The sequence below is a fragment of the Hemicordylus capensis genome, chromosome 1 (assembly GCF_027244095.1).
Source record: "Hemicordylus capensis ecotype Gifberg chromosome 1, rHemCap1.1.pri, whole genome shotgun sequence".
In the NCBI taxonomy this organism is placed as follows: Eukaryota; Metazoa; Chordata; class Lepidosauria; order Squamata; family Cordylidae; genus Hemicordylus; species Hemicordylus capensis.
Window position 1 is genome coordinate 309,497,862 of NC_069657.1, and position 22,961 is coordinate 309,520,822.

General features: G+C 43.0%; 1 protein-coding gene and 1 long non-coding RNA gene across 3 annotated transcripts in view; one reads left to right on the forward strand and one right to left on the reverse strand.

The window, feature by feature from the left end:
- MEI4 (meiotic double-stranded break formation protein 4) overlaps positions 1–22,961 on the forward strand; it is a 328,392-nt gene that overhangs the window by 274,893 nt on the left and 30,538 nt on the right. The gene's annotated exons all lie outside the window — the stretch shown is intronic.
- Positions 1–22,961, reverse strand: part of LOC128340989 (uncharacterized) — a 38,513-nt gene that overhangs the window by 7,299 nt on the left and 8,253 nt on the right. Inside the window, exon 3 of one of the 2 annotated variants that reach the window (XR_008314129.1) lies at positions 309–513. The exons of the other annotated variant lie outside the window; for it this stretch is intronic. This is a non-coding gene — a long non-coding RNA (uncharacterized LOC128340989). Of the gene's footprint in view, positions 1–308; positions 514–22,961 lie in introns of those variants that run through there. 2 annotated transcript variants of the gene reach the window in all.

Sequence of the window (22,961 nt, forward strand, 5' to 3'; positions counted from 1 at the left end):
CCATTTAGAAGCATGTTCTGTTTAGGGAGAAGTGTTTTACTACTCATTATGAACTTGGGGGAGAAAAATCATTTGATCTGGCAATTAGAATGCTAGATTTACTTGTGGCATGCAAAAAATGTTCTTCTGCCAAGCTAATAAATACATATGCAGTGGAATGAATAGCCCCATTTTTATCATCTGCCAATTGCAAGCCATATGTGGGATGTGAGCCACGACACACACTAAAATCAGTTGCTTATAAATGTTACTTGAGAAATAATTACGACCTCAGTCATGCTAATCTTTTAATGGTGTATTTCATTTATTTGAGCCTTCATGCCATTTTAACATCTATTAGTTGTCATATTTGCAAATGAAAACGTGGTAATATTTAATAAAGTGGTTTCAAGCTCATTCTAATTCTGATGAAAGGTCTTTCTGTGGCATTGCTTTGTTATAGTTCAAACCATCGACAGTTGTATAGATGTTCAACTCAGGTATTCTTGCAAATACAGTTTCCCATTTTCCCTGCTGTCAAAAAGAAAGTAGGGGACAGTTCTTCAATGCAGCAATATGCAGTCAGCCACTTTGTTCTGTAATTTACCAGCCTTCTGCAGGTGAGAGAGGCTTCAGATTCCTTAAACACAGAAAAGGCAGGTTCACATAATGGCAGCAAGTACCTACGGAACAGCTACCAGTTCCCACCATTGGGTGGGTTCACACATAACAGTTGCAAGTACATACAAAGAAGCCTCTGGTTTCCACCAGGCATACTCCCGTTCCTGCTGCCATTTCCATATCATACAAAGCCTGAAATGTTGGGTGAAGCATGTTGGTAACTGACTTCAGCCTCACATTTGCCCAACATTCTTAAGCAGCATTTGAAGTTGGCTTGCCCTTGTTGGGCTGAGGTCGGTTACCAACATGTTCTATCCAACATTTCAGGCTTTGCATGATATAGAAATGGTAGCAGGAATGGGAGTATGTCTGGTGGAAACCAGCGACTTCTTTGTGTGTACTTGTGACTATTATGTGTGAACCCACCCAATGTGTTAAGACTGAAGTTTGAATAAAGACTGAAGTTCAAACTGGTCAGTTGACCAACTATTATTTAACCATGATCAAACATTCTCAAGTACTCCATAAAGTGAAAAATGAGCTTGTTCAAGTGGTAGCTTATCATGGCTCTGAAGGTGATGAAAAGAATGAAAATTTCTCACTCCTCAGCACTGCAGGAATCAGGGTTTCACACACACACCTCTTCCTTACCTTTCTCATTTAGGAACAAATGTTCCCTATATTCTAACACAGGAGTAGGCAGCCATGATTTCCAGCTATTGCTGAACTACAACTTCCATCCTCCTCCTCAGTCACAATAAATTGCATCTGGGGATTATGGGAGTTGTATTTTGGCAACAGCTGGAGAAACAGGGTTGCCTACCTCTGCTCTAACTGAACAAGAAAAAGGGAAGTGTTGGTGGGGAAGAATGTAGGTAGAATATCAGAAGAAACAAGTGTCTCCAGAATCCCACAGTTCACAAGTTTGGGACTAAATCGAGCACATACCATTGGGTATAGCGCCACAGACTTATGTCCATTGAAGAAATTGTAAACTGTTTTTTAAAAATTCATATAAGCTTTGGACTGTCTGTCATTTCAACGGTTCATAATTCTGTTCATAATTCAGCTGAGCAAGACTATTCCTGCATCCCTATAAGGAATGTTAGTGGGTCAGGAAGCCATCCCTAAAGTTGCCATCATCATTTTGGAATGAAAAGAGTTTGCTTTTGCCTCCAGTACAATTTGAAGTAGGTAATATTTTTATTAGGACCAACTAAGGAATTGCAAAGAGTAAACAGTAATGTGTTTACATTACAATGAGTTGAAACAAAGCTTTGCTTCAGGGAGGTAACTTCCAGATTTTATATTGCCAAAATGTGGGAGTATAGCCATATGTCTGTGTTCCAGTAAGCCTCTGTATGCAATGAAACTGTTTCCCACCTATCTTAGATTAGAGGCTAAGTCTGCATAAAATCTCTAACTCCATCTTTAGATTCTACAAACTTCAGGCTTCTGGAGTACTTCCAATTCCAACCTGTCCCCTCCCCAACCCCAGTCTTTTGCTCACCATCTAGCTTGAAGAAGAGCTCTATGGGACTTGAAAGCTTGCTGTTTCATGCTTTCACTATAACAATTGTCACTGTTATTATCTGATAAAAAGTATCACCCTATTTTGTTTTGGACTGTGATTTTCTTTTCCTGTGGACCAACATGGCAACCTACAATTTTGTCCATTGTGCTCATGGTGGGGTAAGATCCCTAATAAATCACTGCAATTATGGTTCCAAAATTCATCAGAGACAGAGACTATGTGCTGGTTCTCACACCTGCATCACTTGATTATTCAACATTGCATGACTGGCAACACATTCTTGCCACTCCATTCACCTCATTTCAGGGGAGGGGGAATTAGGTGGGCTAGCTACCTTGGGAGCACCGGGCTTGCCTGCGAGCCTGGTGGTTCCCATGATCCCTGAAAAGCAGGCTAAGCTCCCTTAGAACAATATGTAAATAACTTAATGACACTGCCCTTGGTTGAACTATCATCCCTATCTGATAGTCCTCTCAATTCCTTCATAGATTCATTCCTATCTATACCGGTCAGGTAACTAACTTGACCATGAGATGACACATTTGTTTTTAATACTTCCTCAGTTTTTCAGATAATTTCCATTATCATCTAGGATGCTTCTTTTAGCTGTCTAGTTGATTCTTTTTGTCCAATGTAAGAAAGCATTGAAAGTGTTAGGCAAAGTGCAAGCACCATTTCAACCCAGTTTTTACATAGGCCATCATATCCATGGAAGGGTACCAACCAATGTGCTTCTTACAAATATTATAACATTTATAAAGTAGCATCTGCAGCAACAATCACTGAATGACTTTTTGCAGTTGTAGTGCTCTGCAAAGTTGCACAACCACTAGCAGATGAGGAAACACACAAATGCATGTCTGTTTGTTTGTTTTACATACTGTCTGACTCCAAAGGCTCTAGGTGAGTCACAAAAATAAACACATCAAAAACAAATAAAACAAACTGTTAAAGTGTATTAAGGGCTCTTTTAAAGGCTGGTAAAGATGTTAAATGAGCTGGCAACATCCCAACCTCTTTCGAAGACCTTAATGTGCAGTGGGGATCATGCAGAAGAAGGTGCTCTCCTAGGTAACCCAGTCCTAAGCAATTTAGGACTTTAAAGGTAATTACCAGCACTTTGTATTTTGTCTGGAAACCTATTGGCAGCCACTGCAGTTGTTTTAAGACAGGCATAATATGGTTTCTCCAAGGAACCCCAGAGGCCAATCTAGCCGCTACATTTTGGACCAACTGAAGTTTCCGAACTACATACAAAGACAGACCCATCTAGATCACATTGCAGTAGTCAAGCCTAGAGGTTACCAGAGAGTACCCCACAGTTCTGAGATCATCATCTTCAAGGAATGGACACAGCTGTCATATCAACAGGAGTTGATAGAAGGTGTTCCTGGCTATAGCCTCTACCTGAGAAACCAGAGTGAGGTCTGGGTCCAGAAACACTCCCAAGCTATTGACCTGATCCTTTGGGGGGAGTGCAATCCCATCCAGAACAGGAGGATCTACCATGTCCCTAAAAGTATGACCCCTTAGCAAGAGTACCTTCATCTTGCATGGATTCAGTTTCAATTTATTATCCCTCATCCAGTTCATTATTGCCTGTCGGCAGGCATTTAGTGATGTTATGCCATTTCCTGATGATGATATCATGGAGTAATAGATTCGGGTGTCATCAGTGTATTGATAACACCCTGCTCCAAACCTCCTGATTATCTCACCCAGCAGTTTCATGTAGATGTTATCAGAGATCAGATCGAGCCCTGAGGAACACCATACAAGAGTTCTTGTTTCAGAGAGTAGCTATCTCTGGGATCTGCCAGAGAGATAGGAATGGAGCCACTGCAAAGCAGTACCACCTATTCCCAAATCCCCCCAAAGATCTAGAAGGATACTTTGGGGTCAATGGTATCAAAAGCTGCAGAGAGATCCAAAAGAACCAACAGAGTCACACTCCTTCTGTCCTTTCTTTGGTAGAGATCACACATCAGGCTGCCCAAGGCTGTCTTTACCCCATAGCCCACTCTAAAGCCAGTTTGAAATGGATCTAGATAATCAGTTTCTTCAAAAACTGCCTGGAGTTGATCAGCCACCACTCTCTCAATTACCTTGCCCACCCAAAGGAGGTTGGAGACTGGCCTATAATTATCCATCACTCAGGACTCCAGGGCAGGCTTCATAAGTATGGGTCTCATAGGAACACAGGAAGCTGCATCAAGTCTCCCATTGATATGCAACCAGGGTGGACCCTGCTTAGCTAAGTGGGCAAGTTATGCTTGCTACCACAAGACCAGCTCTCCTCTCCTTTTCTCACAATCGCCTCCTTCAAACATGGAGGCATCCTGCCCTCCTTCAGCAAGGCATTTATGATGTCAGCTAGGCCATTGCTAACAGCCTCCCTGCTAGATGTTATAAGCCAGGTTGGACATGGGTCCAAAGTTCAAGTGGTAGGCCGAACACTTTCAAGGAGCTTGTCCACATCCTCAGGAGTCACAAATTGAAACTGAGCTATTCTAATTGAACCAGAAGAGTTAATGGACATCTCTACAATCGACCCTGCCATAATTATGGAGTCCAAGTCAGCTCGAATGCAAGAGATTTTATCCATTAAAAAGTTCTTAAAAGCATCACAGCAGGATGATGAAAAATCCAAATCTCAGTTCAGAGGGGAGGGGAACCTGAGTCAATCCCCTCACAACTCTGAACAATTCCGCTGGATGCATACTTGCCGATACAATACATGCAGAATAGAATTGCTTCTTTGCTGCACATATTGCCACAGAATAAGCCTTCAAATGGACTTTATGTTGTGCCTTGTCGGATTCAAGTCGAGACTTCTTCCAATTATGCTCTAGTCTTCTCCTTCACCGCTTCAGCTTCTGTAGCTGTTCAGTGTACCATGGGACCAATTTCTAAGTGGAATGGAGAAGACACTTAGTGGAGCCCTTGTAGGCTCCCTATTCCAGGTCTCCACCAGGGCATCAACAGAATCACCAGCAGAACCAACTCAAAAACCCTCCAAGGCCTCTTGGAATCCTATAGGATCCAACAGCATTCTTGGGCAGGCCATCCTAATAAATCCTGCACACCTGAAGAGGTGGCTTGTGGCCACAAAACCAACCTTAACCAGATGGTGGTCCATCTATGACAATGGAGACACCCTAGGAGTCTCCACCCACAGAAAGCCACACTGACCAGTTTGGGATAGCCCCATAGTTGTCATGGCTGCTATGAACTCCTGAGCTGAAAGAGACAAGCCAGCCCAGAAGTGAACATCGAAGTCACCCAACACCAAAAGCCTGGGTGAGTCCAACACCAGCTCCATGACCAGCTCAGTCAGCTTGGAGACTCCATTGGGCAACAGGGTGCTCAGTACACTAATAGAATCCCCAGTCTATCTTGAATCCCCAGGCCAAGATACACACACTCATTATGGTCCAGTTCTCTCACAAGGATTCTGGTAAGGGAGATGTTATTCCAATGGATCACAGCCACTCCATCCCACCCCCACCTTCTTTCCCTAACCTGCTCTACCACAGAGTATCCGGTAGGGAGGAGCTGAGCCCATACTGGGCCATTAGCCTCCCCCAAACAGGTCTCAGTTATACGAGCCAAGTCAGCTGCTTCATCTGTGATCAAATCATGGATTATTCCGGTCTTATTTGAACTAGCCTGGCATTGCAAAGAAGTAAGGTCAGGTTCTGAGGGTGTTTGGAACTACTCACTGAGGCCTGAGGGCTGACAGGCCAGCTGGAAGTGGAACACCTATTAAATTTCTGATCTCCTTTCTCCTGTAATGGCCTGCTGACCTGCCAATACCAAATCTTCTATTCCCCACCTAGGTGGCCAGATTTGGCTTTAAAAAAGCCAAATTCTGGCTTACGGCCCATTTGACCCACGAGTATACCCCTTAGGTTCTGGCAACCTTGTCCCACCACTGCAGAACCCCTAGAAGCACCCCTTAATCTGCCACCTATACCAGAGCCCTGACACGTAGCTGTAAGTAGCCGTGCAATAACAGAGAGCCTGGCACTCTAGGGAAGGAGTCCAAAACAATAAATTTGCCCCAGCTCTCAGTCCCACCCTGAAGGCTGCCACCAAAGGCCGGCCCCCTTTGGCGGCCACATGCAGGTGGGCTGCATCCTCGGTGCTGCCCGCCCTAATAAGGGCCAGGAGTTCAAAAGCCCAACTGGTGTGGCTCTTACCCACACCAACCAGACAGCCCAGCACAGGTACAAGATATCATAACACAATTAGAGTGAACTGAGCCCCAGATACCAAGCAGCCTGCAAAAGGGAGAAGAGCACAGGAGCCGTAGCCATGTTATGCAAGCAGTTCCCCATTGGTGCACGCTTGGGCTTGTGCAAGAAGTGCAACATGTTATGCTGTTGAAAGACCCAGTCTGTAATAGAGGTGAATTTCTTCACACAGTAACCATGCTCTCTGTCCTTACATGAGTAAGGTCAAGGTAGTGTGCTGTCAAGTTGATTTGGACTCCTGGCACCTACAGAGCCCTGTGGTTTTCTTTGGTAGAATAAGGGGGGGGTGCCATTGCCTCCTCCTGCACAGTATGATATTTTATTTTTTTATTTATTTATTGTTGCATTTATATACCGCCTTTCGTTAAAAGACAATCCCAAGGCGGTTTACAAAAGTTAAAACATACAATAAAAAGACAATTAAAGTATTAAGCTAAAAAATATAAAAACAAACCAAATTTAAAATCTATAAAATACAAGCATAAAAACAGTACAACAGGTAAAAACACATAGAAGCTGCAGTAAAAACGATTATGTAAAAGCCTGGATAAAAAGCCAAGTTTTAACAAGCTTTCTAAAAGCCATGATGGAGTCTGAGGAGCGAATGGCCACTGGGAGAGCATTCCAAAGTCTGGGGGCAGCAATAGAGAAGGCCCTGTCCCGAGTGCACGACAGCCGTGCCTCTCTCATTGCCGGCACCCGGAGCAGGGCCCCCTCAGATGTCCTCGTCAAGCGGGCAGCAACCCTTGGGAGCAGGCGGTCCCTCAAGTACCCCGGGCCCAAACCGTTAAGGGCTTTAAAGGTCAAAACCAGCACCTTGAATTGGACCCGGAAACGAACCGGCAGCCAGTACAACTCTTTCAGAATGGGCGCGATGTGCTCCCTACGGGCAGCTCCGGATAAAACCCCAGCTGCCGCGTTTTGCACTAGCTGCAGTTTCTGGATATTCTTCAAGGGCAGCCCCACGTAGAGCGCGTTACAGTAATCCAGCCGCGATGTGACTAAGGCATGGGTAACCGTGGCCAGATCTGCCTTCTCGAGAAAGGGACGCAGCTGGCGCACTAGCCGAAGCCGTGCAAAGGCACCCCTGGCCACCACCTCCACCTGAGCTTCCAAAAGCAGAGCCGGGTCCAGTAGTACCCCCAAGCTGCGTACTTGCTCCTTCAAGGGGAGTGCAACCCCACCCAGAACCGGTAGAATCTCCTCATTGATATGATTGAGATGATACCTTTCAGCATCTTCCTATATCGCTGCTGCCCGATATCGTACCAGCAGGGATTTGAACCGGCAACCTGCTTGTTAGTGAAGCATTTCCCTGCTCCGCCACTTAAGGTGACTCCTTACATGAGTACAACAGCATTTTTGCTAGCACAAGACTAGTCTAGATGCTACCCAGTGTTATGGTGGCTTCAGTGGTAAACTGAAATGTGCAAAAGTAACCCACAGTGACCATAAAGGCCATCAGAACATTTGTTACTTTACTACTCTGGCCTGCTCTTCCTGGTGCTTAACTCACCTGGCTCTTGGTACTGCCACAGGAGCACCATGGATTTAGCATGCAGGCAAATAACACTGTGGCATTGTGTTGGTCTTACCGTTTTTGTCAGCATTTTATTGCTGGGGCTGTGAAGCTTCATTGCTTGGGATGTCTCTCAGACTTGTCCTGCATCTATATTATGGCTAGCTTTCCCCTCTCCATTCATGCTGTAGTGAATAAAGGCAAGAGGGCCAAGCTTCAAAGGTGGTGTGTGTACCTAGTTCACAGTCCTGGCTCTGCAGATATGGGCCCAAGGTTCCAACTAGAGGTACTTTAAAATGATGTAGACTCCTTTGGGGAGTACAAAAGTCTGTAGAAAGCTGGAAAAGAGTCTTCTGCCCCCCCCATCATTTTTAATTGTTTGAACGTGTGTAGAAATGATAGCATCAAATCTGTATTTACTGCTGCTATCAAAAAAAACCTGTGATAAAGACATTGAAACAGCACAATTCCAATAACGTTTTGTTTGATATCTTAATTTGCTGTTCATGTAATATGGTTTTGTTATCTGCTGATTTTAAAAAATGGATTAAGATAGAGTTTGCTTTTAATGTGAAACTTGATGTGAATTTGCATTAATATAACCTTGCTTTATAGAACGCACTCTAGTAATAAATATGCTGTTAGTACAATTCCACAAATCTCATGCCAAGACAACACCATTAAGTGGTGAAAAATGTTATGGTTCTTTCAGTTAGCCTTCTGTAATTAGAGCCACATTTTCATGCCTGCCGTTGCCTGCATAACTCTGAAAAGATTATTGGTTGTAACATTTGTATTTATAATTATTTTCTGATTTGATAATGCATTGCTTCTGATGTACCATTGCCCAGTGCATCCTTCTGTATTGACAGCAAATGCCTGAATAGCACTCAGAAATTGGGCAACTTGACAGTTGGCTGGAACTGGCTTATTTTACCTTTTTTCTGGTTCTATAATGGCTTATACCTTTTTTTCTGGTTCTATAATGGCTTATACCTTTTTTTCTGGTTCTATAATGGCTTATACCTTTTTTTCTGGTTCTATAATGGCTTATACCTTTTTTTCTGGTTCTATAATGGCTTATACCTTTTTTTCTGGTTCTATAATGGCTTATAATGTAACAACAGAGATTATTATCATGATTTTTTGTTTGTTTGTTTGGCTGCTAGGACCCTTTATTTCCTTTTACTTATTTTTCCAATAATTATTCTTAGTAGGATTGTAACTATCTGGAATCTCCCCCACCCCAACTGGCCTCTGTTCAGTTTAAAAATAAAAATAAAAATAAATGATAGGGATTAGCTTTATTTCATTCCTACATGTTTAGTTGGTTGCTTTGTTGTGACTTCGTTTCAGAGTCTGTATATACTTTTAGAATTCTGCAATAATTATAGAGGGTGTACTGTGCTGATCTGTTACTAATAGATCTAATATAGCTTTCCTGCAATATGCATGCTCTTAAATTTGAAATGTTGCATCAAAAAAGTTTTAATTATGTTCAATAAATGGAAAAAATCATGTTAAGTTGCATGAGCTGTGTTGCATTCTATAAATCCTGTTTGATTTAAAATAGCAAATTAAATTAAAACAAATGAACAGTGACTGACAATGTCAAGGTATAATTAGGAAAGAAAGCCTAACAATTTACATATTTCATCATGTAGGTATTTTGGCTTCATAATTTACATGTTAATCATAGGAGAGATCTCCTTGCAGTATGAATTGCATGCTAGCAGATATTTCTTTTTAAATGTGTTAGAATTTCACAAAATTTAAAATAAAATTAGTCAAGAATGTATTAATTAAACAACAATAATTGAAATCTACAGCCAGTGTTTGACGAAGTACAACATGTAATATTACACCGTGCCAAATATCCCCAAAGGGTGGATATGATCTTGTTGTACCCCAACAAAGAGAGGTTCTTTTCTGGGTCAGTAGCCAAACACTTCACCAGCCGAGAAGGATGTAAAAGGCTTTATTTTGCTCTATAGTAACAAAGGGCAGCTATTGCTCAAACCCAAGACCCCAATCATTTACAAGCATGACATATTTATAGCCTAGGAGATGGTGCATAGGTACTGCCCCTTTCCTTTGTCTGGACTTTCTGTAAATTTCCAGCTAACTTCTGCGCATGTATTCTTTTAGGTGAATACCTCATCACCTTCTTATCTAGTCTCTCCTGGCCCTCCTTGGCACAGAAAAGCAACTCCTTATAAGGAATCCCCTAGGCCCCCCTTACACAGACAGAATATATGAAAGGTAACATGGCTTTGGTCTGGTTCAGGCCTACACCAATCTGATTCCTTACTATTCCAGTATGATATAAATATGCTCAAGCACAAATCTGTCTTCTCATGAGTTAATATAATTAGTTAACTTAATGCGTGTGTGTGTACCTGCTCTATCACCATACAGAAAGAATCAGCAGCCAAGAGAGCGAATAAATGACTCACTGGTTATCTTATCTGATATTCCCAAATCACAGTACAGCCAAACATAAGAGATGCAGTCACCTAAAACTGAATTTTCAGTGATGGCCACTGTAGTTAGGTGATTTTATTATTCACTGGAATGAAATCAGTGTGGAAGGATTGTGAGAAATTATTCTTTCACTGCCCTAAATATTACTTGTGAATTATCCCATGCTGAAATTTCCTATTTTGGGGCTACATTAATGTCAGAGCTACAGGTCTTGACATTAATTGTACTAGAACAGTACTGCAGTTTTTCACAGCATTGCAGGCTGTGTTGTTTTGGACATAATTATCCCAAATCAGCTGATAAAGGTCATTAAGCCATTTATCCTTAGAGAAGGGAAATTTTACTCTGATTCTCAAGCTATGGGTCCTGTAGTTAAGCCTATGGAGGCCAGTGGAAATGTCCAAGTACCCAGCTGCAAGACCTTAATGAATCTGACTGTTGGTGCATTCTGTACTTTTACATTTCAGATAGTTCAATAGGAAGAAGTAAAAGTTTACTAATAGTTGTCTTTGATAGTTACAAGATCAGCAGTGAAACAATTAATGGAGAGGCAGCAGAAAGATGGGTGTTCCCACCCACCCCAACACAAATTGGATCAATTCAGGTTTGAAATTACATTAGGAAAATCTATTTGAGTTTCCATCAATGTTCTTTTGAAGTAAAAGAAGTAATTGCTTGCATATTTCATTTGGCAAAATATTTCTCAATCTTGAACTACACTATTGGGTACAGCTGAATAGACTTCTGTACCTCTGAGGAATTGAAATGCATTTAAAAAAAAAAATTCCATACATCTGATTTTGACTGCCCGTCATTTCAACTTAGAATCTTAATATTCTGTTCAGATTTTGATTCGCCATGCTGGGTTTCTCTCCAGAGAGTTCTTTCCCTGCCTAACATCTGCATAAACTAAACGGGAGAGCAGCACAGCTTGATTTAATTGACATCAAATTAAATTTTTCCATCTTGCCCTTTTAGGTCTCTGGTTGTAGATTTTAAAGAAAAAAAATTCCTTGGTAGTTATGTTTGTGAAATAGCCATCGATTTGTCCTCTTAGCTAAGTAGGGTCCACTGTGGTTGCATATGAATGGGAGATGTGATGTGTGAACACTGTAAGATATTCCCCTTAAGGGATGGAGCTGCTCTGGGAAGAGCAGGAGGTTCCGAGTTCCCTCCCTGGCTTCTCCAAGACAGGGCTGAGAGAGATTCCTGCCTGCAACCTTGGAGAAGCTGCTGCCAGTCTGTGCAGACAATACTGAGCTAGATGGTCCAATGGTCTGACTCAATATATGTCAGCTTCCTATGTCCCTATTCCTATGAGGAAAGCATTTGCTGGTTTGTACCCCCAAAAAATTTTTACCCCCAAATTTTTTTCACAGACAAAATATTACCCCTCTCCAAAAAAAGGGAAAGACTGCATGAAATTTGCATGTTCTGCTGCAGGGATGGGCAGACTTAAGGCTGCCGGGAGCCACTATTTAAAAATAATACTGTAATTTTGGGCAGAAAGGCCACATCAGTGTAAAAGCTGCAGTAAGGGGGAAAGGCTGAAAAATTGCAGAAACGCTGCATCAGCGTAAAGGCCGGAGTTAGAGCTGGACATCATGCATTATTTTTTGGTTGTGTTAAATGCTTAAAATTTTACTGCAACTTGACCCTGGATTCTACCATAAATGCCGCATCAGCGTAAACGCCACAGATGGCAATAAATAACTTTTAATAACATACTTGCTGTGGCCTTTCTACCCAAAATTATGGTGTGTGTGTGTGTGTGTGTGTGTGTGTATATATATATATATATATATATATATATATATATATATATATATATATATATATATATATATTAATTAGCTGGAGCCTCGGGAGCTACCAACACAAAATAGTGACTTCGAGAGGCAGAACCAATTTCTAAATGCCAGCTTGAACAAAAATTTACATTGACAGAACAAGGATTTTTAACATCAACTCTCCTAAATTCTAGGAGAATTTTGCTGCAGGACAGGGGAGGGGAAAGAGAGGCTGCTTTGTGAGAGACAAAACTGGAGAGAAATTAATGGGAGAGAAAGTAAAAGCCACCCTGATCATTCAAGGAGAGAGAGAGATTTAAAATGGCAGTAATGCCCCTGTTCAACTAGCCAATCTATTCAACTAGCCACTGTTTTAAGGTCATTTACCTCTAGAAATGGGCATAGCTGACATATCAGTCGAAGCTGATAAGAAGCGCTCCTGGCCACTGCTGCAGCCTGAGAAACCAGGAAGAGCTTTGGGTCCAGGAGCGCTCCCAAGCTACATACCTGATCTTTCAGCAAGAGTGTAACCCCCTCCAGTACAGGCAGATCAAAACCATCTCTCGGGTCCCGACCCCCCCCAGTCAGTACCTCTGTCTTATTTGGATTCAGCTTCAGTTTGTTATCCCTAATCCAGCCCGTTACTGCCTCCAAGCAGGCATGTAGGGGAAATATGCCATTTCCTGTTGAGGTCGACATGGAGAAAAAGATCTAGGTGCGTCATCAGCATATTGATAACACCTGCACCAAACCTCCTGATTATCTCTCCCAGCAGTTTCATGTAGATGTTAAAGACCATTGGAGACAGTATGGAGCCTTGTGGAACTCCACACTTTAGTTCTTGCTTTGCAAAACAACAGTCTCCAAGTGACACCATCTGGAATCAATCATAGAGGTTGGAATGTTATCACTGTAAAACCGTGCCAACCAATCCCACCTCCCTCAGGCAGTTCAGAAGGATACCATGGTTGATGGTATCGAAAGCTGCAGAAAGATCCAAAAGGATCAGCAGAGTCATACTCCCTCTGTTGATAGCCAGTTGGAGATCATCCATCAGGCTGACCAAGGCAATCTCAACCCCATAGCCCAGACAAAAGCCAGTTTGAAATGGGTCTAGATAATCTGCATCATCCAAAACTGCCTGGAGCTGAGAGACCACCACTCGCTCAATCACCTTGCCTAACCATGGAAGATTAGAAACAGGTCTGTAATGAGCTAATTCTGAGGGATCCAGTGCAGCTTGGTGGTCTTATAAGTGGTCTTATAATAGCCTCCTTAGGACAAGGAGGCATCCTGCTCTCCCTCAGAGAAGCATTTATAATTTTGCATTGAGATATAATTTTACCCTCTGAATTGATTTCCGTACATTAGAGGAATGTTAGATTTAAGACATGGTGATCACAGACACAATATTCCTCACCATCTCTGGTGGGCAGACCACATCACCCCTAGAGGATATTTTGCAAAAATATAGACTAATGGATGTGTAGAATTCACTTCTCCCCAATATTCAAGATTTCCCTTTCTTATAGAGATAAATTCTACTCTAGGATAGTACAAATTGCCCTGGTTTCATCTCAGTCTGGCAGCTGCTACATCTATAGCAGAAACTGATCTAAGAATATGGTCATACCACACATGTGTAGTACCGTATTTACCTTGATCGAAGACAATTCTGATTTTAAGATGACCCCCTTAAAAAGGCTGCCCGCTAGGATCATATTACGTGGGACAGGGCCTTCTCAGTCAATGCCTCCAGGCTTTGGAATGCTCTCCCTGTTGGCATCTGCTCTTCACAGTTTTAGCAAAAAAGTAAAGATGTGGCTCTTCAACCAGGCTTTCAAATGAAAGTATCATTTTTACTACTGCTGCTTTGTATTTTATGTATTATTGTTTTTAATGGATTATTACATTTTAATTAGAGATATTATGTTTATATTATCTGTACTTTTGTATTTTAATTATGCATTGTTTTAATTACATTGTAAACCACTTTGAGATTATTTTAATAGAAAGTAGTATATAAATCAAACAATAAATAAATAAAAAGTAGAGGTTAAATACAGATTCTACTTGCATTTACTCAGAAGGAACAGGACTCTCAATTTAAGATGACCTCCTGATTTCTAATATCAAAAACTTGGGAAAAAATGTAGTCTTGGATTCCGGTAAATACAATAAATATGCAGCAAATTTCATAAAGAAATCAATGATAAAGCAACAGCTTGGAGGCTTCCCAAGTCACTGCTCCTCAGTGAGGTGGCAGTGGAGACCTGAACTTGATTATAGAGGACTAGTATTTTTCAGCCTGTTGAAATAACGGGCACTAGTTGCCTTCTCCGCCCTCCCCCGCCGCCTCCTCCCGGGCCGGACCTTCCACCTTCCGCGGTGGTTTTGGGTGGGTGGGGGGGACTCCGCGGTGGTGCCGCCCGCCGATACCGCCTTTGGCCTTCTGGGCGGGCGGTGAGTTCCACCGCCGCCGCCAAGAGTGCTGCCTGGCGACCCGCAGCCGCCGCCGCCTCTGTTCTTTTCGGCGGGCGGGCTAGACCCGCCGCCGCCGCCTCTCCTCTCCCTGCGGCCGGGCTGGACCCACCGCCGCCGCCTCTGCCCTCCCCGTGGCCGCCTCTGGCCTCCCCTCGGCTGGGCTGACCAACCGGCCAACATGGCCGCCTGGTGCCTGCGGCCATTTCTCCCTCACTCCGCGCATGCCCAGAATGGCCGAGGGAGTCACGGGCACAGACACAGGAGGACACGGGCGCACACCCAGGCACTTTATTATAGAGGATTGTTTTCTTCAAAATACTACTTGTAGGGTCATTCCAGGTTGTATAGATGCTTTCAAAACTACAGTTATGGGGAAGTGCAACAACATCTCCTCTTACCAATTACTAAACCAAAATTTAAAAGCAACATTATAGGGAACAAAGAGTCTAGCTATCATAGATGGCAGATACGCACCCCAAAACCTTTTTTAAAAATGTATTTGCTCCTTCCTTCAATCACCTGTTCTATTAAAAGGCTTAGTCTTAAGCAAAATTGATTTTTAAAAAATGATTCTTCCTCTATAGCTACCTTTTAATTTGAGGGGCAAGTTGTGAAGGATACAACTTTATTTTTTGGTTTTTGGATATGAAGTATGTATTTCATACATTACTTGTGAAGATGTATATCAGAGCACCTTAAAAAATAATCTAATGAACTTCAGCATCTGACAGTTTAAGTATCTGCCACCGTAAAATGCAGAAAGATTGGTCCATAAATTCATAGTCCAGCAACCATAGCAATATAAAGTTGATTTCTTGTTCTGCTTAGCTATGCTTCTGTAAATGAGATTTCAGCAACTTGAATTTAGCTGTCTTTGAAAGAATGTGAATTCATGGAGCAAATATGGTCATTCCTTGTTTTGCTCTAAGGTGCTTGCAACAATGTCAGAAAATAAATTAATCACTTTTGAAACATAAGATAAGCACCAGCAACAGCCACTGGACGAATGCTGTGCTGGGGATGGCACATGGAACGATATAAAACATTCTCCACGTGGCAACCATATTTGTGTTCACCAACTAACTCTCCAATACAAGGGGGGAAAACTTAAAAGACGGCCACTATAAGTTGTTCATTGTTTCACTACTTCAAATTTATACTGCTATTTTTGTTTATAGTTATTTTGACTGCCCTAGCAAATATTACTTTACAATATGTGTCATGATGAACAGTTTTTGAAGTGTGACTGAGAAGTTAGGTGAGAGATTTACTAGATACTTTCTCTCATTTGATCCTTTCTCTATATCCTGCGGAGAATCTGTCTAAACCTGTTCTTTTATGAGATAACAGATCAAGCAACTCTGAATGTAGAAATGAAATGTTCATAATCAATGTGCAAACACAACAAGCAACATTCACTCAATTTATTTGCCAAGATTCCTGCTTGGTGGTTTGACACAGGGAAAGAAAATCCACTAAAAGCAATTTCCCTGGAATGAAGAGATGTTTTATATTGATGCTACAAAATTAAAAGAGAGAGAGAGAGAGCTCCTTTCAGGTCTAAAAGTCTCTTTTCACTTTGAAATATGATAGATATTTGTATTTTATCACATTTAAGATTAAACTTTATCCACAATATTTATCACCTCAAAAAGTCAGTACTGTACTCTCTTGTTGCTTTGAGATATCAACTTTCCTCATGGCAAAGCAGGGATGAACATTTTGCTCTGATATTTCAGTGACAATCGCACATTTACTCATGGTGATCTGTTCTGATATCCATTGAACTTGATGATGGTAATCACAAGTTTCTACCAAGGGTATCTAACTTATGTGCCTAGAAATGAGAAGAATGAAATATATCCTATGTATAGTATTCTTTTATTTTCCCCTTAGTATTGTATTCTAAAAGAAGTGAATATGTTAGTACATTTGCACATGTTTTCTGTGATGCATTCCAAGGGGGGGAGGGATGGTAAACAAGCAACGACCCTGACCACACAGCTTCCATCTGTACACCTCTCAAACTCTGGTAGATATTTCATTGGTCAGGAATGTGTGTGTAGCCACATCTATAGAAACAGAAATAGGAGCTGAGATAGTGGACTGGACTGCTCTACTTTAGACTACATGTGCAGGGGCGTAACGAGGCTGGAGTGGGCCCAGAGACAAAATTTTAAAATGGGCCCCTCGCTGATACACACACACTCACTTCACATGTGACTTGCCTCTGGGGGGCCCCTCGAGGCGTGGGGGCCCCCAGGCAGCCGCCTCCCCTTGCCTAATGGTAGTTACGCCCCTGTACATGTGGGAGATGCCATTTTTAGGTGCTCCCTTACACTTTAAAAAAGCATCTTACAAGCAAAAACTAGAACACCAGCCAAAAAAGGTTTAGTCTAGCTCTCGCTCTGCTTTATTAGTTTTTTTACTTGTAAAGACATTTTAGATTGCGAAAATGCAACAAAAGGGTACCCCCAGTCTGAAGTTGTACAGTCCATTCTACAACTACCATCCTCATTCACACTATTGTGCTGCATGTACTATAGATCCAGCCTAACAGTGCAGTCCTAAGCATGTGTACTCGGAAGTAGACCCCACTGAGTTCAATAGGACTTACTCCCCAGAAAGAATGTTTAAATTACAGGCTTCACATATTTAAGACTGTATGGACCCATTTGGACATAGCGTGAAACCAGAAGAAGAAGAAGCTGTGGTTAATCTGTGAAGCTGAGAATCATGCCACAGATGACTGACTAACTATAGTTTGGCAACCTCTGGCTTCTGGGCAGAGGAACCCCTCCCTCTTCCTAGTCCACCCAGGCTGTATCCCAGCAAGCTTCATTCCACTCATGTCGCCAGACTGTTGGCAAAGCATCAGCATGCTAGTGAAGCTGCAACCACTGGCCACGATGTTAGAGGGGGCGTGCTTAGCTCAATTGTGCCTTTTCGGCGGTGTTCGCCCACCCTCGGCAGGGCAAAGACATTTTAACCCTTTCCTCACACCGTTCGCACCACTGTCTTCCTCAGTTGGGGAGGAAGGGTCTTGTGGCCCCCTTCTTCCCTTCCCTGGGAAGAGAAGATTGGGCCCCCTCTCTTTCCACTTGTACTGGTTAAATATACTGCACAAGTCATCCTTCTACTTTTTCTCATATACGAATACAACAAAAATTTATATACCGCTTTTCAACAAAAGTTCCCATAGCGGTTTAGATAGATAGATAGATAGATAGATAGATAGATAGATAGATAGATGTAGATATAAATAAAATGGCTCCCTGTCCCCAAAGGACTCACAATCTAAAAAAGAAACAAAGAAACATAAGACAGACACCAGTAACACTGTGGATGGATAGGGCCAGTTGCTCTTCCCCTGCTCAATAAAGAGAATCACCACTTTTTAAAGGTGCCTCTGCTCAGTTGGCAAGGGAATCATGTTCACAGAATGAGTTTGCTACTGGCAATAGCTATGAATGAATGAATGAATTTGTGACACACCCACACCATCCCATTCTCCAGCAGATATGCCAAGTGTTACATGAGCCCCCCCACCTCCATTTCTCAAGGGACTTCTAATTTTTTTTTCTCCCCCTAGACCCCTATCCCTATTCTGTGCATGAGTGCTTATGGATGGATGGATAGGATGAGACTGCTAGGAACAGGTCAAAACTACTTACAATTTTCTCCTTCAATTTTTGGTAGTATTGCTTTAATTTTTTATACAAGTTGGTAGAGGAAGGGGGGGCTCAGCCCCTCCCCTGGGTGCAAGCATGCTTGGTCTCAGCCAAACCTCATGAGAAGAGCTGTCCATCTAGAGCAGAATTAAATCACAAGAGATTCTTCTTGAAGGCAATGAAGATGGATCCTGCGCTGGAGCGGACCCCTCACTCATGAGAGTGCCTGGCCATAGAGACACAGATGCGGGCTGGAGGGCCTTTGTTGTTGTTATTAATTCCGTTTCTATACCGCCCTTCCAAAAATGGCTCAGGGCGGTTTACACAGAGATATAATAAATAGATAAGATGGATCCCTGTCCCCAAAGGGCTCACAATCTAAAAAGAAACATAAGATAGACACCAGCAACAGTCACTGGAGATACTGTGGAGAGGAGAGCTGGTCTTGTGGTAGCAAGCATGACTTGTCCCCATAGCTAAGCAGGGTCTGACCTGGTTGCATATGAATGGGAGACTTGATGTGTGAGCACTGCAAGATATTCCCCTCAGGGGATGAAGCGGCTCTGGGAAGAGCAGAAGGTTCCAAGTTCCCTCCCTGGCTTCTCCAAGATAGGGCTGAGAGAGATTCCTGCCTGCAACCTTGGAGAAGCCACTGTCAGTCTGTGAAGACAATACTGAACTATATAGACCAATGGTCTGACTCAGTATATGGCAGTTTCCTATGTTCCTATGTTGTGCTGGGGAGGGATAGGGCCAGTTACTCTTCCCCTGCTAAATAAAGAGAATCACCATGTTCAAAGGTGCATCTTTGCCAAGTTAGCAGGGGTAATACAACTACCATCCAGCCTGGTTGGCAGTTCCACCAAAGCCTTGGCAACATCCCTCCCCATCCCTGCAACTGCTGGGAACCAAGAATATAAGTGCTCCCTAAAAAAAAGTCTGATCTCCCTGCAACACATCTTAGTGCTCAGTTTCGCTGCTTACAGTCACCTGGCTAGCGAAGGACCATTCTCATCCACAAGTGTTGTTACCCAGACGTCCCAGAGTGCCTCACAGTGGCTGGTTTGCATTCGCCGCAGCATTGGGCCCAGCCAGTACTGATTAGCCTGGGACATAGGATTCATCCCCAGTCTATCCTTGTCTGTCCACCCAACCTTGAACCACTCAAACACCCAAAGCAGCCTGTACTACAGTTTGACTGGAAGGGTTAGGTGCAAGGGGGACAGTGTGGACTATGGGTTCTATTCTTAACCAGTGGTTCTGGGAGCCCCACAACAGCATGGGGAGGGCTATAGTGAGAAAGTTTACCTCATGAGAGTGCAGTCAAACGGAGAGCTGAAACATATTAATGTTTCTGTTTTCTCCAGTTGACTGACCCTCTCATGAGAAGGCTAACCCCCTGGCCGGCAAGCTGGCACGAGGACAAGAGTGTTTTGGGTCTCTCTCACTGCTTTGCCCAGGTCTGCAAGCCTGGTGGCACCCTTGGTTACAATGAACCAAACCCCCAGGATCCTTAGCTTGCCTTAGTATACATATCCCCTCCCAGGAAGTCAATAAGTTCTGTTCCTGGAGTACCAGATAGCAGCCCTGGCCCTTCCATGGTCCGGGAACCACGTGTCTTCCTCCGGGATTCTCAGGCATGTCCCTCAGTCTGGCCCCGTCCCCCCACACCTTTGTGTACATTAAGAACAAATTCATTGATAAGGTCTGAGAGCCCCAGGAATGGGGCTAGATCAGGAGTTAAGTCAATAAAAGGGCCCCTTGCTTATGTGTCTGTTCTTCTTTTATCTAAAGTGTGCTTTCCCCAATGCTGTTCCATCCATTTAAATGCAGGAACTGCCGGGATGCAGCAGCCCTGTTGCCCAGCAGTGACAGGAGCAGCAAGGGGAATGTAGAGGGTGGGGCACTGGCTCCGAGAGGTGGCCAGTGAGAAATGTGGTCACCCTAGAATTGACGCATTGAAGGGCTTCTCTGAGCCGGCTTCTCTCTGGTGGCGGGAGGAGCTTACACACAAAACCCAGGTTGTACCAGGCAGCAGGATTTGGACAACACAATGCAGCTTTCTAACCTCAGGTTTCAGCAGTGAAACTCACTACAAACTGAGGGTTCAAATTCAGGTTTCGGAGCAAAAACAGCCGCAGTTGGGTGACAAAAACACGGCTTCACGCTTTCGGACGATCAAAAACTCAAACCTCTGTTTACCTCTAGTTTGGCGTTATGTCCAAACGGGGCCTATGTCTGCCCTGCCCACATCATTCATCTGATTTCCTATGCAATCACTTTGCATAGGAGTGATCTTCATTTTCAAATGCAATCTCATACCACAGTACATTTCTTTATAGTCAAAGTACCAGAAAACCTTCCCCCCACCACAACTAGTGGCTGACATTTTGCACAATGCAACATTGGTGTTTCCGACCTGCTGGGGCTGCTACACACACAAAAGCCAGCCTGAGGGTGTTGCGGAGACAGGCAGTCACGCAAGTACTTAAAGCTGCATGCAAACCCTTGCATCACACTACTTCCCTTGGAAGTAATGGCAGTAGTGCTGCAGAAGTGCCTGTGCTGTTTTAAGTACTTGTGTGACCGCCTGATTCCATAACGCTCCCCGGTTTCACTTTCATATGTGCAACAACCCTGGCAGGCTGACGTTGCCTTGCACAGCATATCGACCACTAAGTTTATCTTGCAATCGCTGAAATCTCTTCAAGCAGGCACAGCCTGTGAACGTGGGGGGCGGGGGCGGCAGGCAGCTTCTTTAAGTGTAAACAGAGCTAGTGCTCCATGCCACCCAGCAGCCCCCGCGGCGGGGAATTGCCTCCGCCACTCACCTGGCTCCCACGGAGGTGAGCCCCCACCAGCAGCCAGGTGAGTGGCGGAGGCGATTCCCCACCGCGAGGGCTGCTGGGTGGCATGGAGCACCGGCTCCGTTTACACTTTAAAATGCCACACGCTCCCGGAGGTGCGTTCACAGGCCGCCCCTGTCCGCAAGGTAAGAAAAAAAATTGAAAATGCTACATATTTTTCTGATGATGCTGATGGATCATCAGAAAAATGATACGTCAGCATCAAAAACGATCAGAAAATTTCCCGTATACTGTTAAGCTCTTCCTAGAACTAGAAGACAGATGCCTTATGTGAAAGCTTCCTATTTCTTGGCCACAAATTCAGATGTTAAATTGTGTGTTTACTCCAAAATTATCAGAATAGAGTCATCTCGAAAACCACTGTGAAGTACATCTAGCCATTGATGCTTAAAGGTGAAGAGACAAAATGTGTATGGTGGGAGAAATTAACAATTTTCTGTTCATCCCAGTTAAACTAAGAGTGTTTAAGGTGATTAAGAATGAGCAGATATGATCAGGTATTACAAGGAAATATTACTATAAGTCAATTTTTCTGCATACGTTTTCTGAGTAACTCAATCATTTTTACAAATACGTCCCTCTATGAGGAAACCAAAATTCAATCAAAGGAAATGAAATGTTAGCTTGTATTTGTTAATTGAATTGGAAGTTGGTTTAACGCTGCATTTAAGCATATGATCTATGCCTTCCCGTACAGGTTCAATCAATGCTCAGTCAAATAATGTTCATTGGGTGGCCTTAGGCAAGCTGCTATCTTTCATCATGCTGTGTTTGGCATTCCTTAATCTTTTAGCCTCACATTGTTTTCACTTGGTCAGGATGGGCTTTGCTTCTGCTCTCTGTAGAAACTGTATTACATGCTACTTTTAAAAAGTTTTCGTAGGCCTTGGTTGAGCCTGTGATAATGCTGCAGACAACTATTAGTTAACCTCAGGTTTGTCAGTGAAGCTGCTCCAGGAAATGTTTCTCTGCCCTTTGTCTTTTGCCTGAGTGAACAGGCTTTGATGTTGTTTGGGTACAAACATCTTAAATCACAGGTCTGGCTGGTTTGGTTTGGTTTTTCACTAGATATTTTCCCCTCCTAGAAGTGGACAGTTGTTTGAAATGTAACACTTTACAGAGATATTTCCTTCATTTGTTTTGGCCCGTTAACCCCTGCTAACTGTGCAAAGGGGCACCTTTCAAAGTGGTGACTCTCTTTATATTAAGCAGGGGGAGAGCAACTGGCCCTATCTAAACCCAGCACAACATCCCTTCAGTGGCTGTTGCTGGTGTCTAGATTGTGTTAATTTTTAGACTGTGGGCCCTTTGGGGACAGGGAACCAAGAACCATTTTTCTTATTCTTTTTCTGTGTAAACCACTTTGAGAACCTTTTAGTTGAGAAAAGAGAAATATACATTATCATCATCATCATCCTACTGAATTTCTACGGGCTTGAATTTTTGATATAGTTCTCCCAAGTGCCTGTTACTGAAACAACTATGTAAATATGCTAAAAGGGATATAGGGATATATTGTTTATCTCATGGATATATTGATTTCCAAGTTGTATTTTCTAGACTTCACAAGTCATAGATGCATCATTTCATGTTGCAAAAAAGCTCATCAGCTGGTGCATTGATTACCAGTGAGATATCTCATATACAGTATTGCCAGTGATGCATAAATATGATGGAGTGTAGAATGTATAACTGAAACATGAAGAGGCTTTAGATGCGATTTAGATTGTAAGCCAGCAGGCAGGGTTTTGTCGTT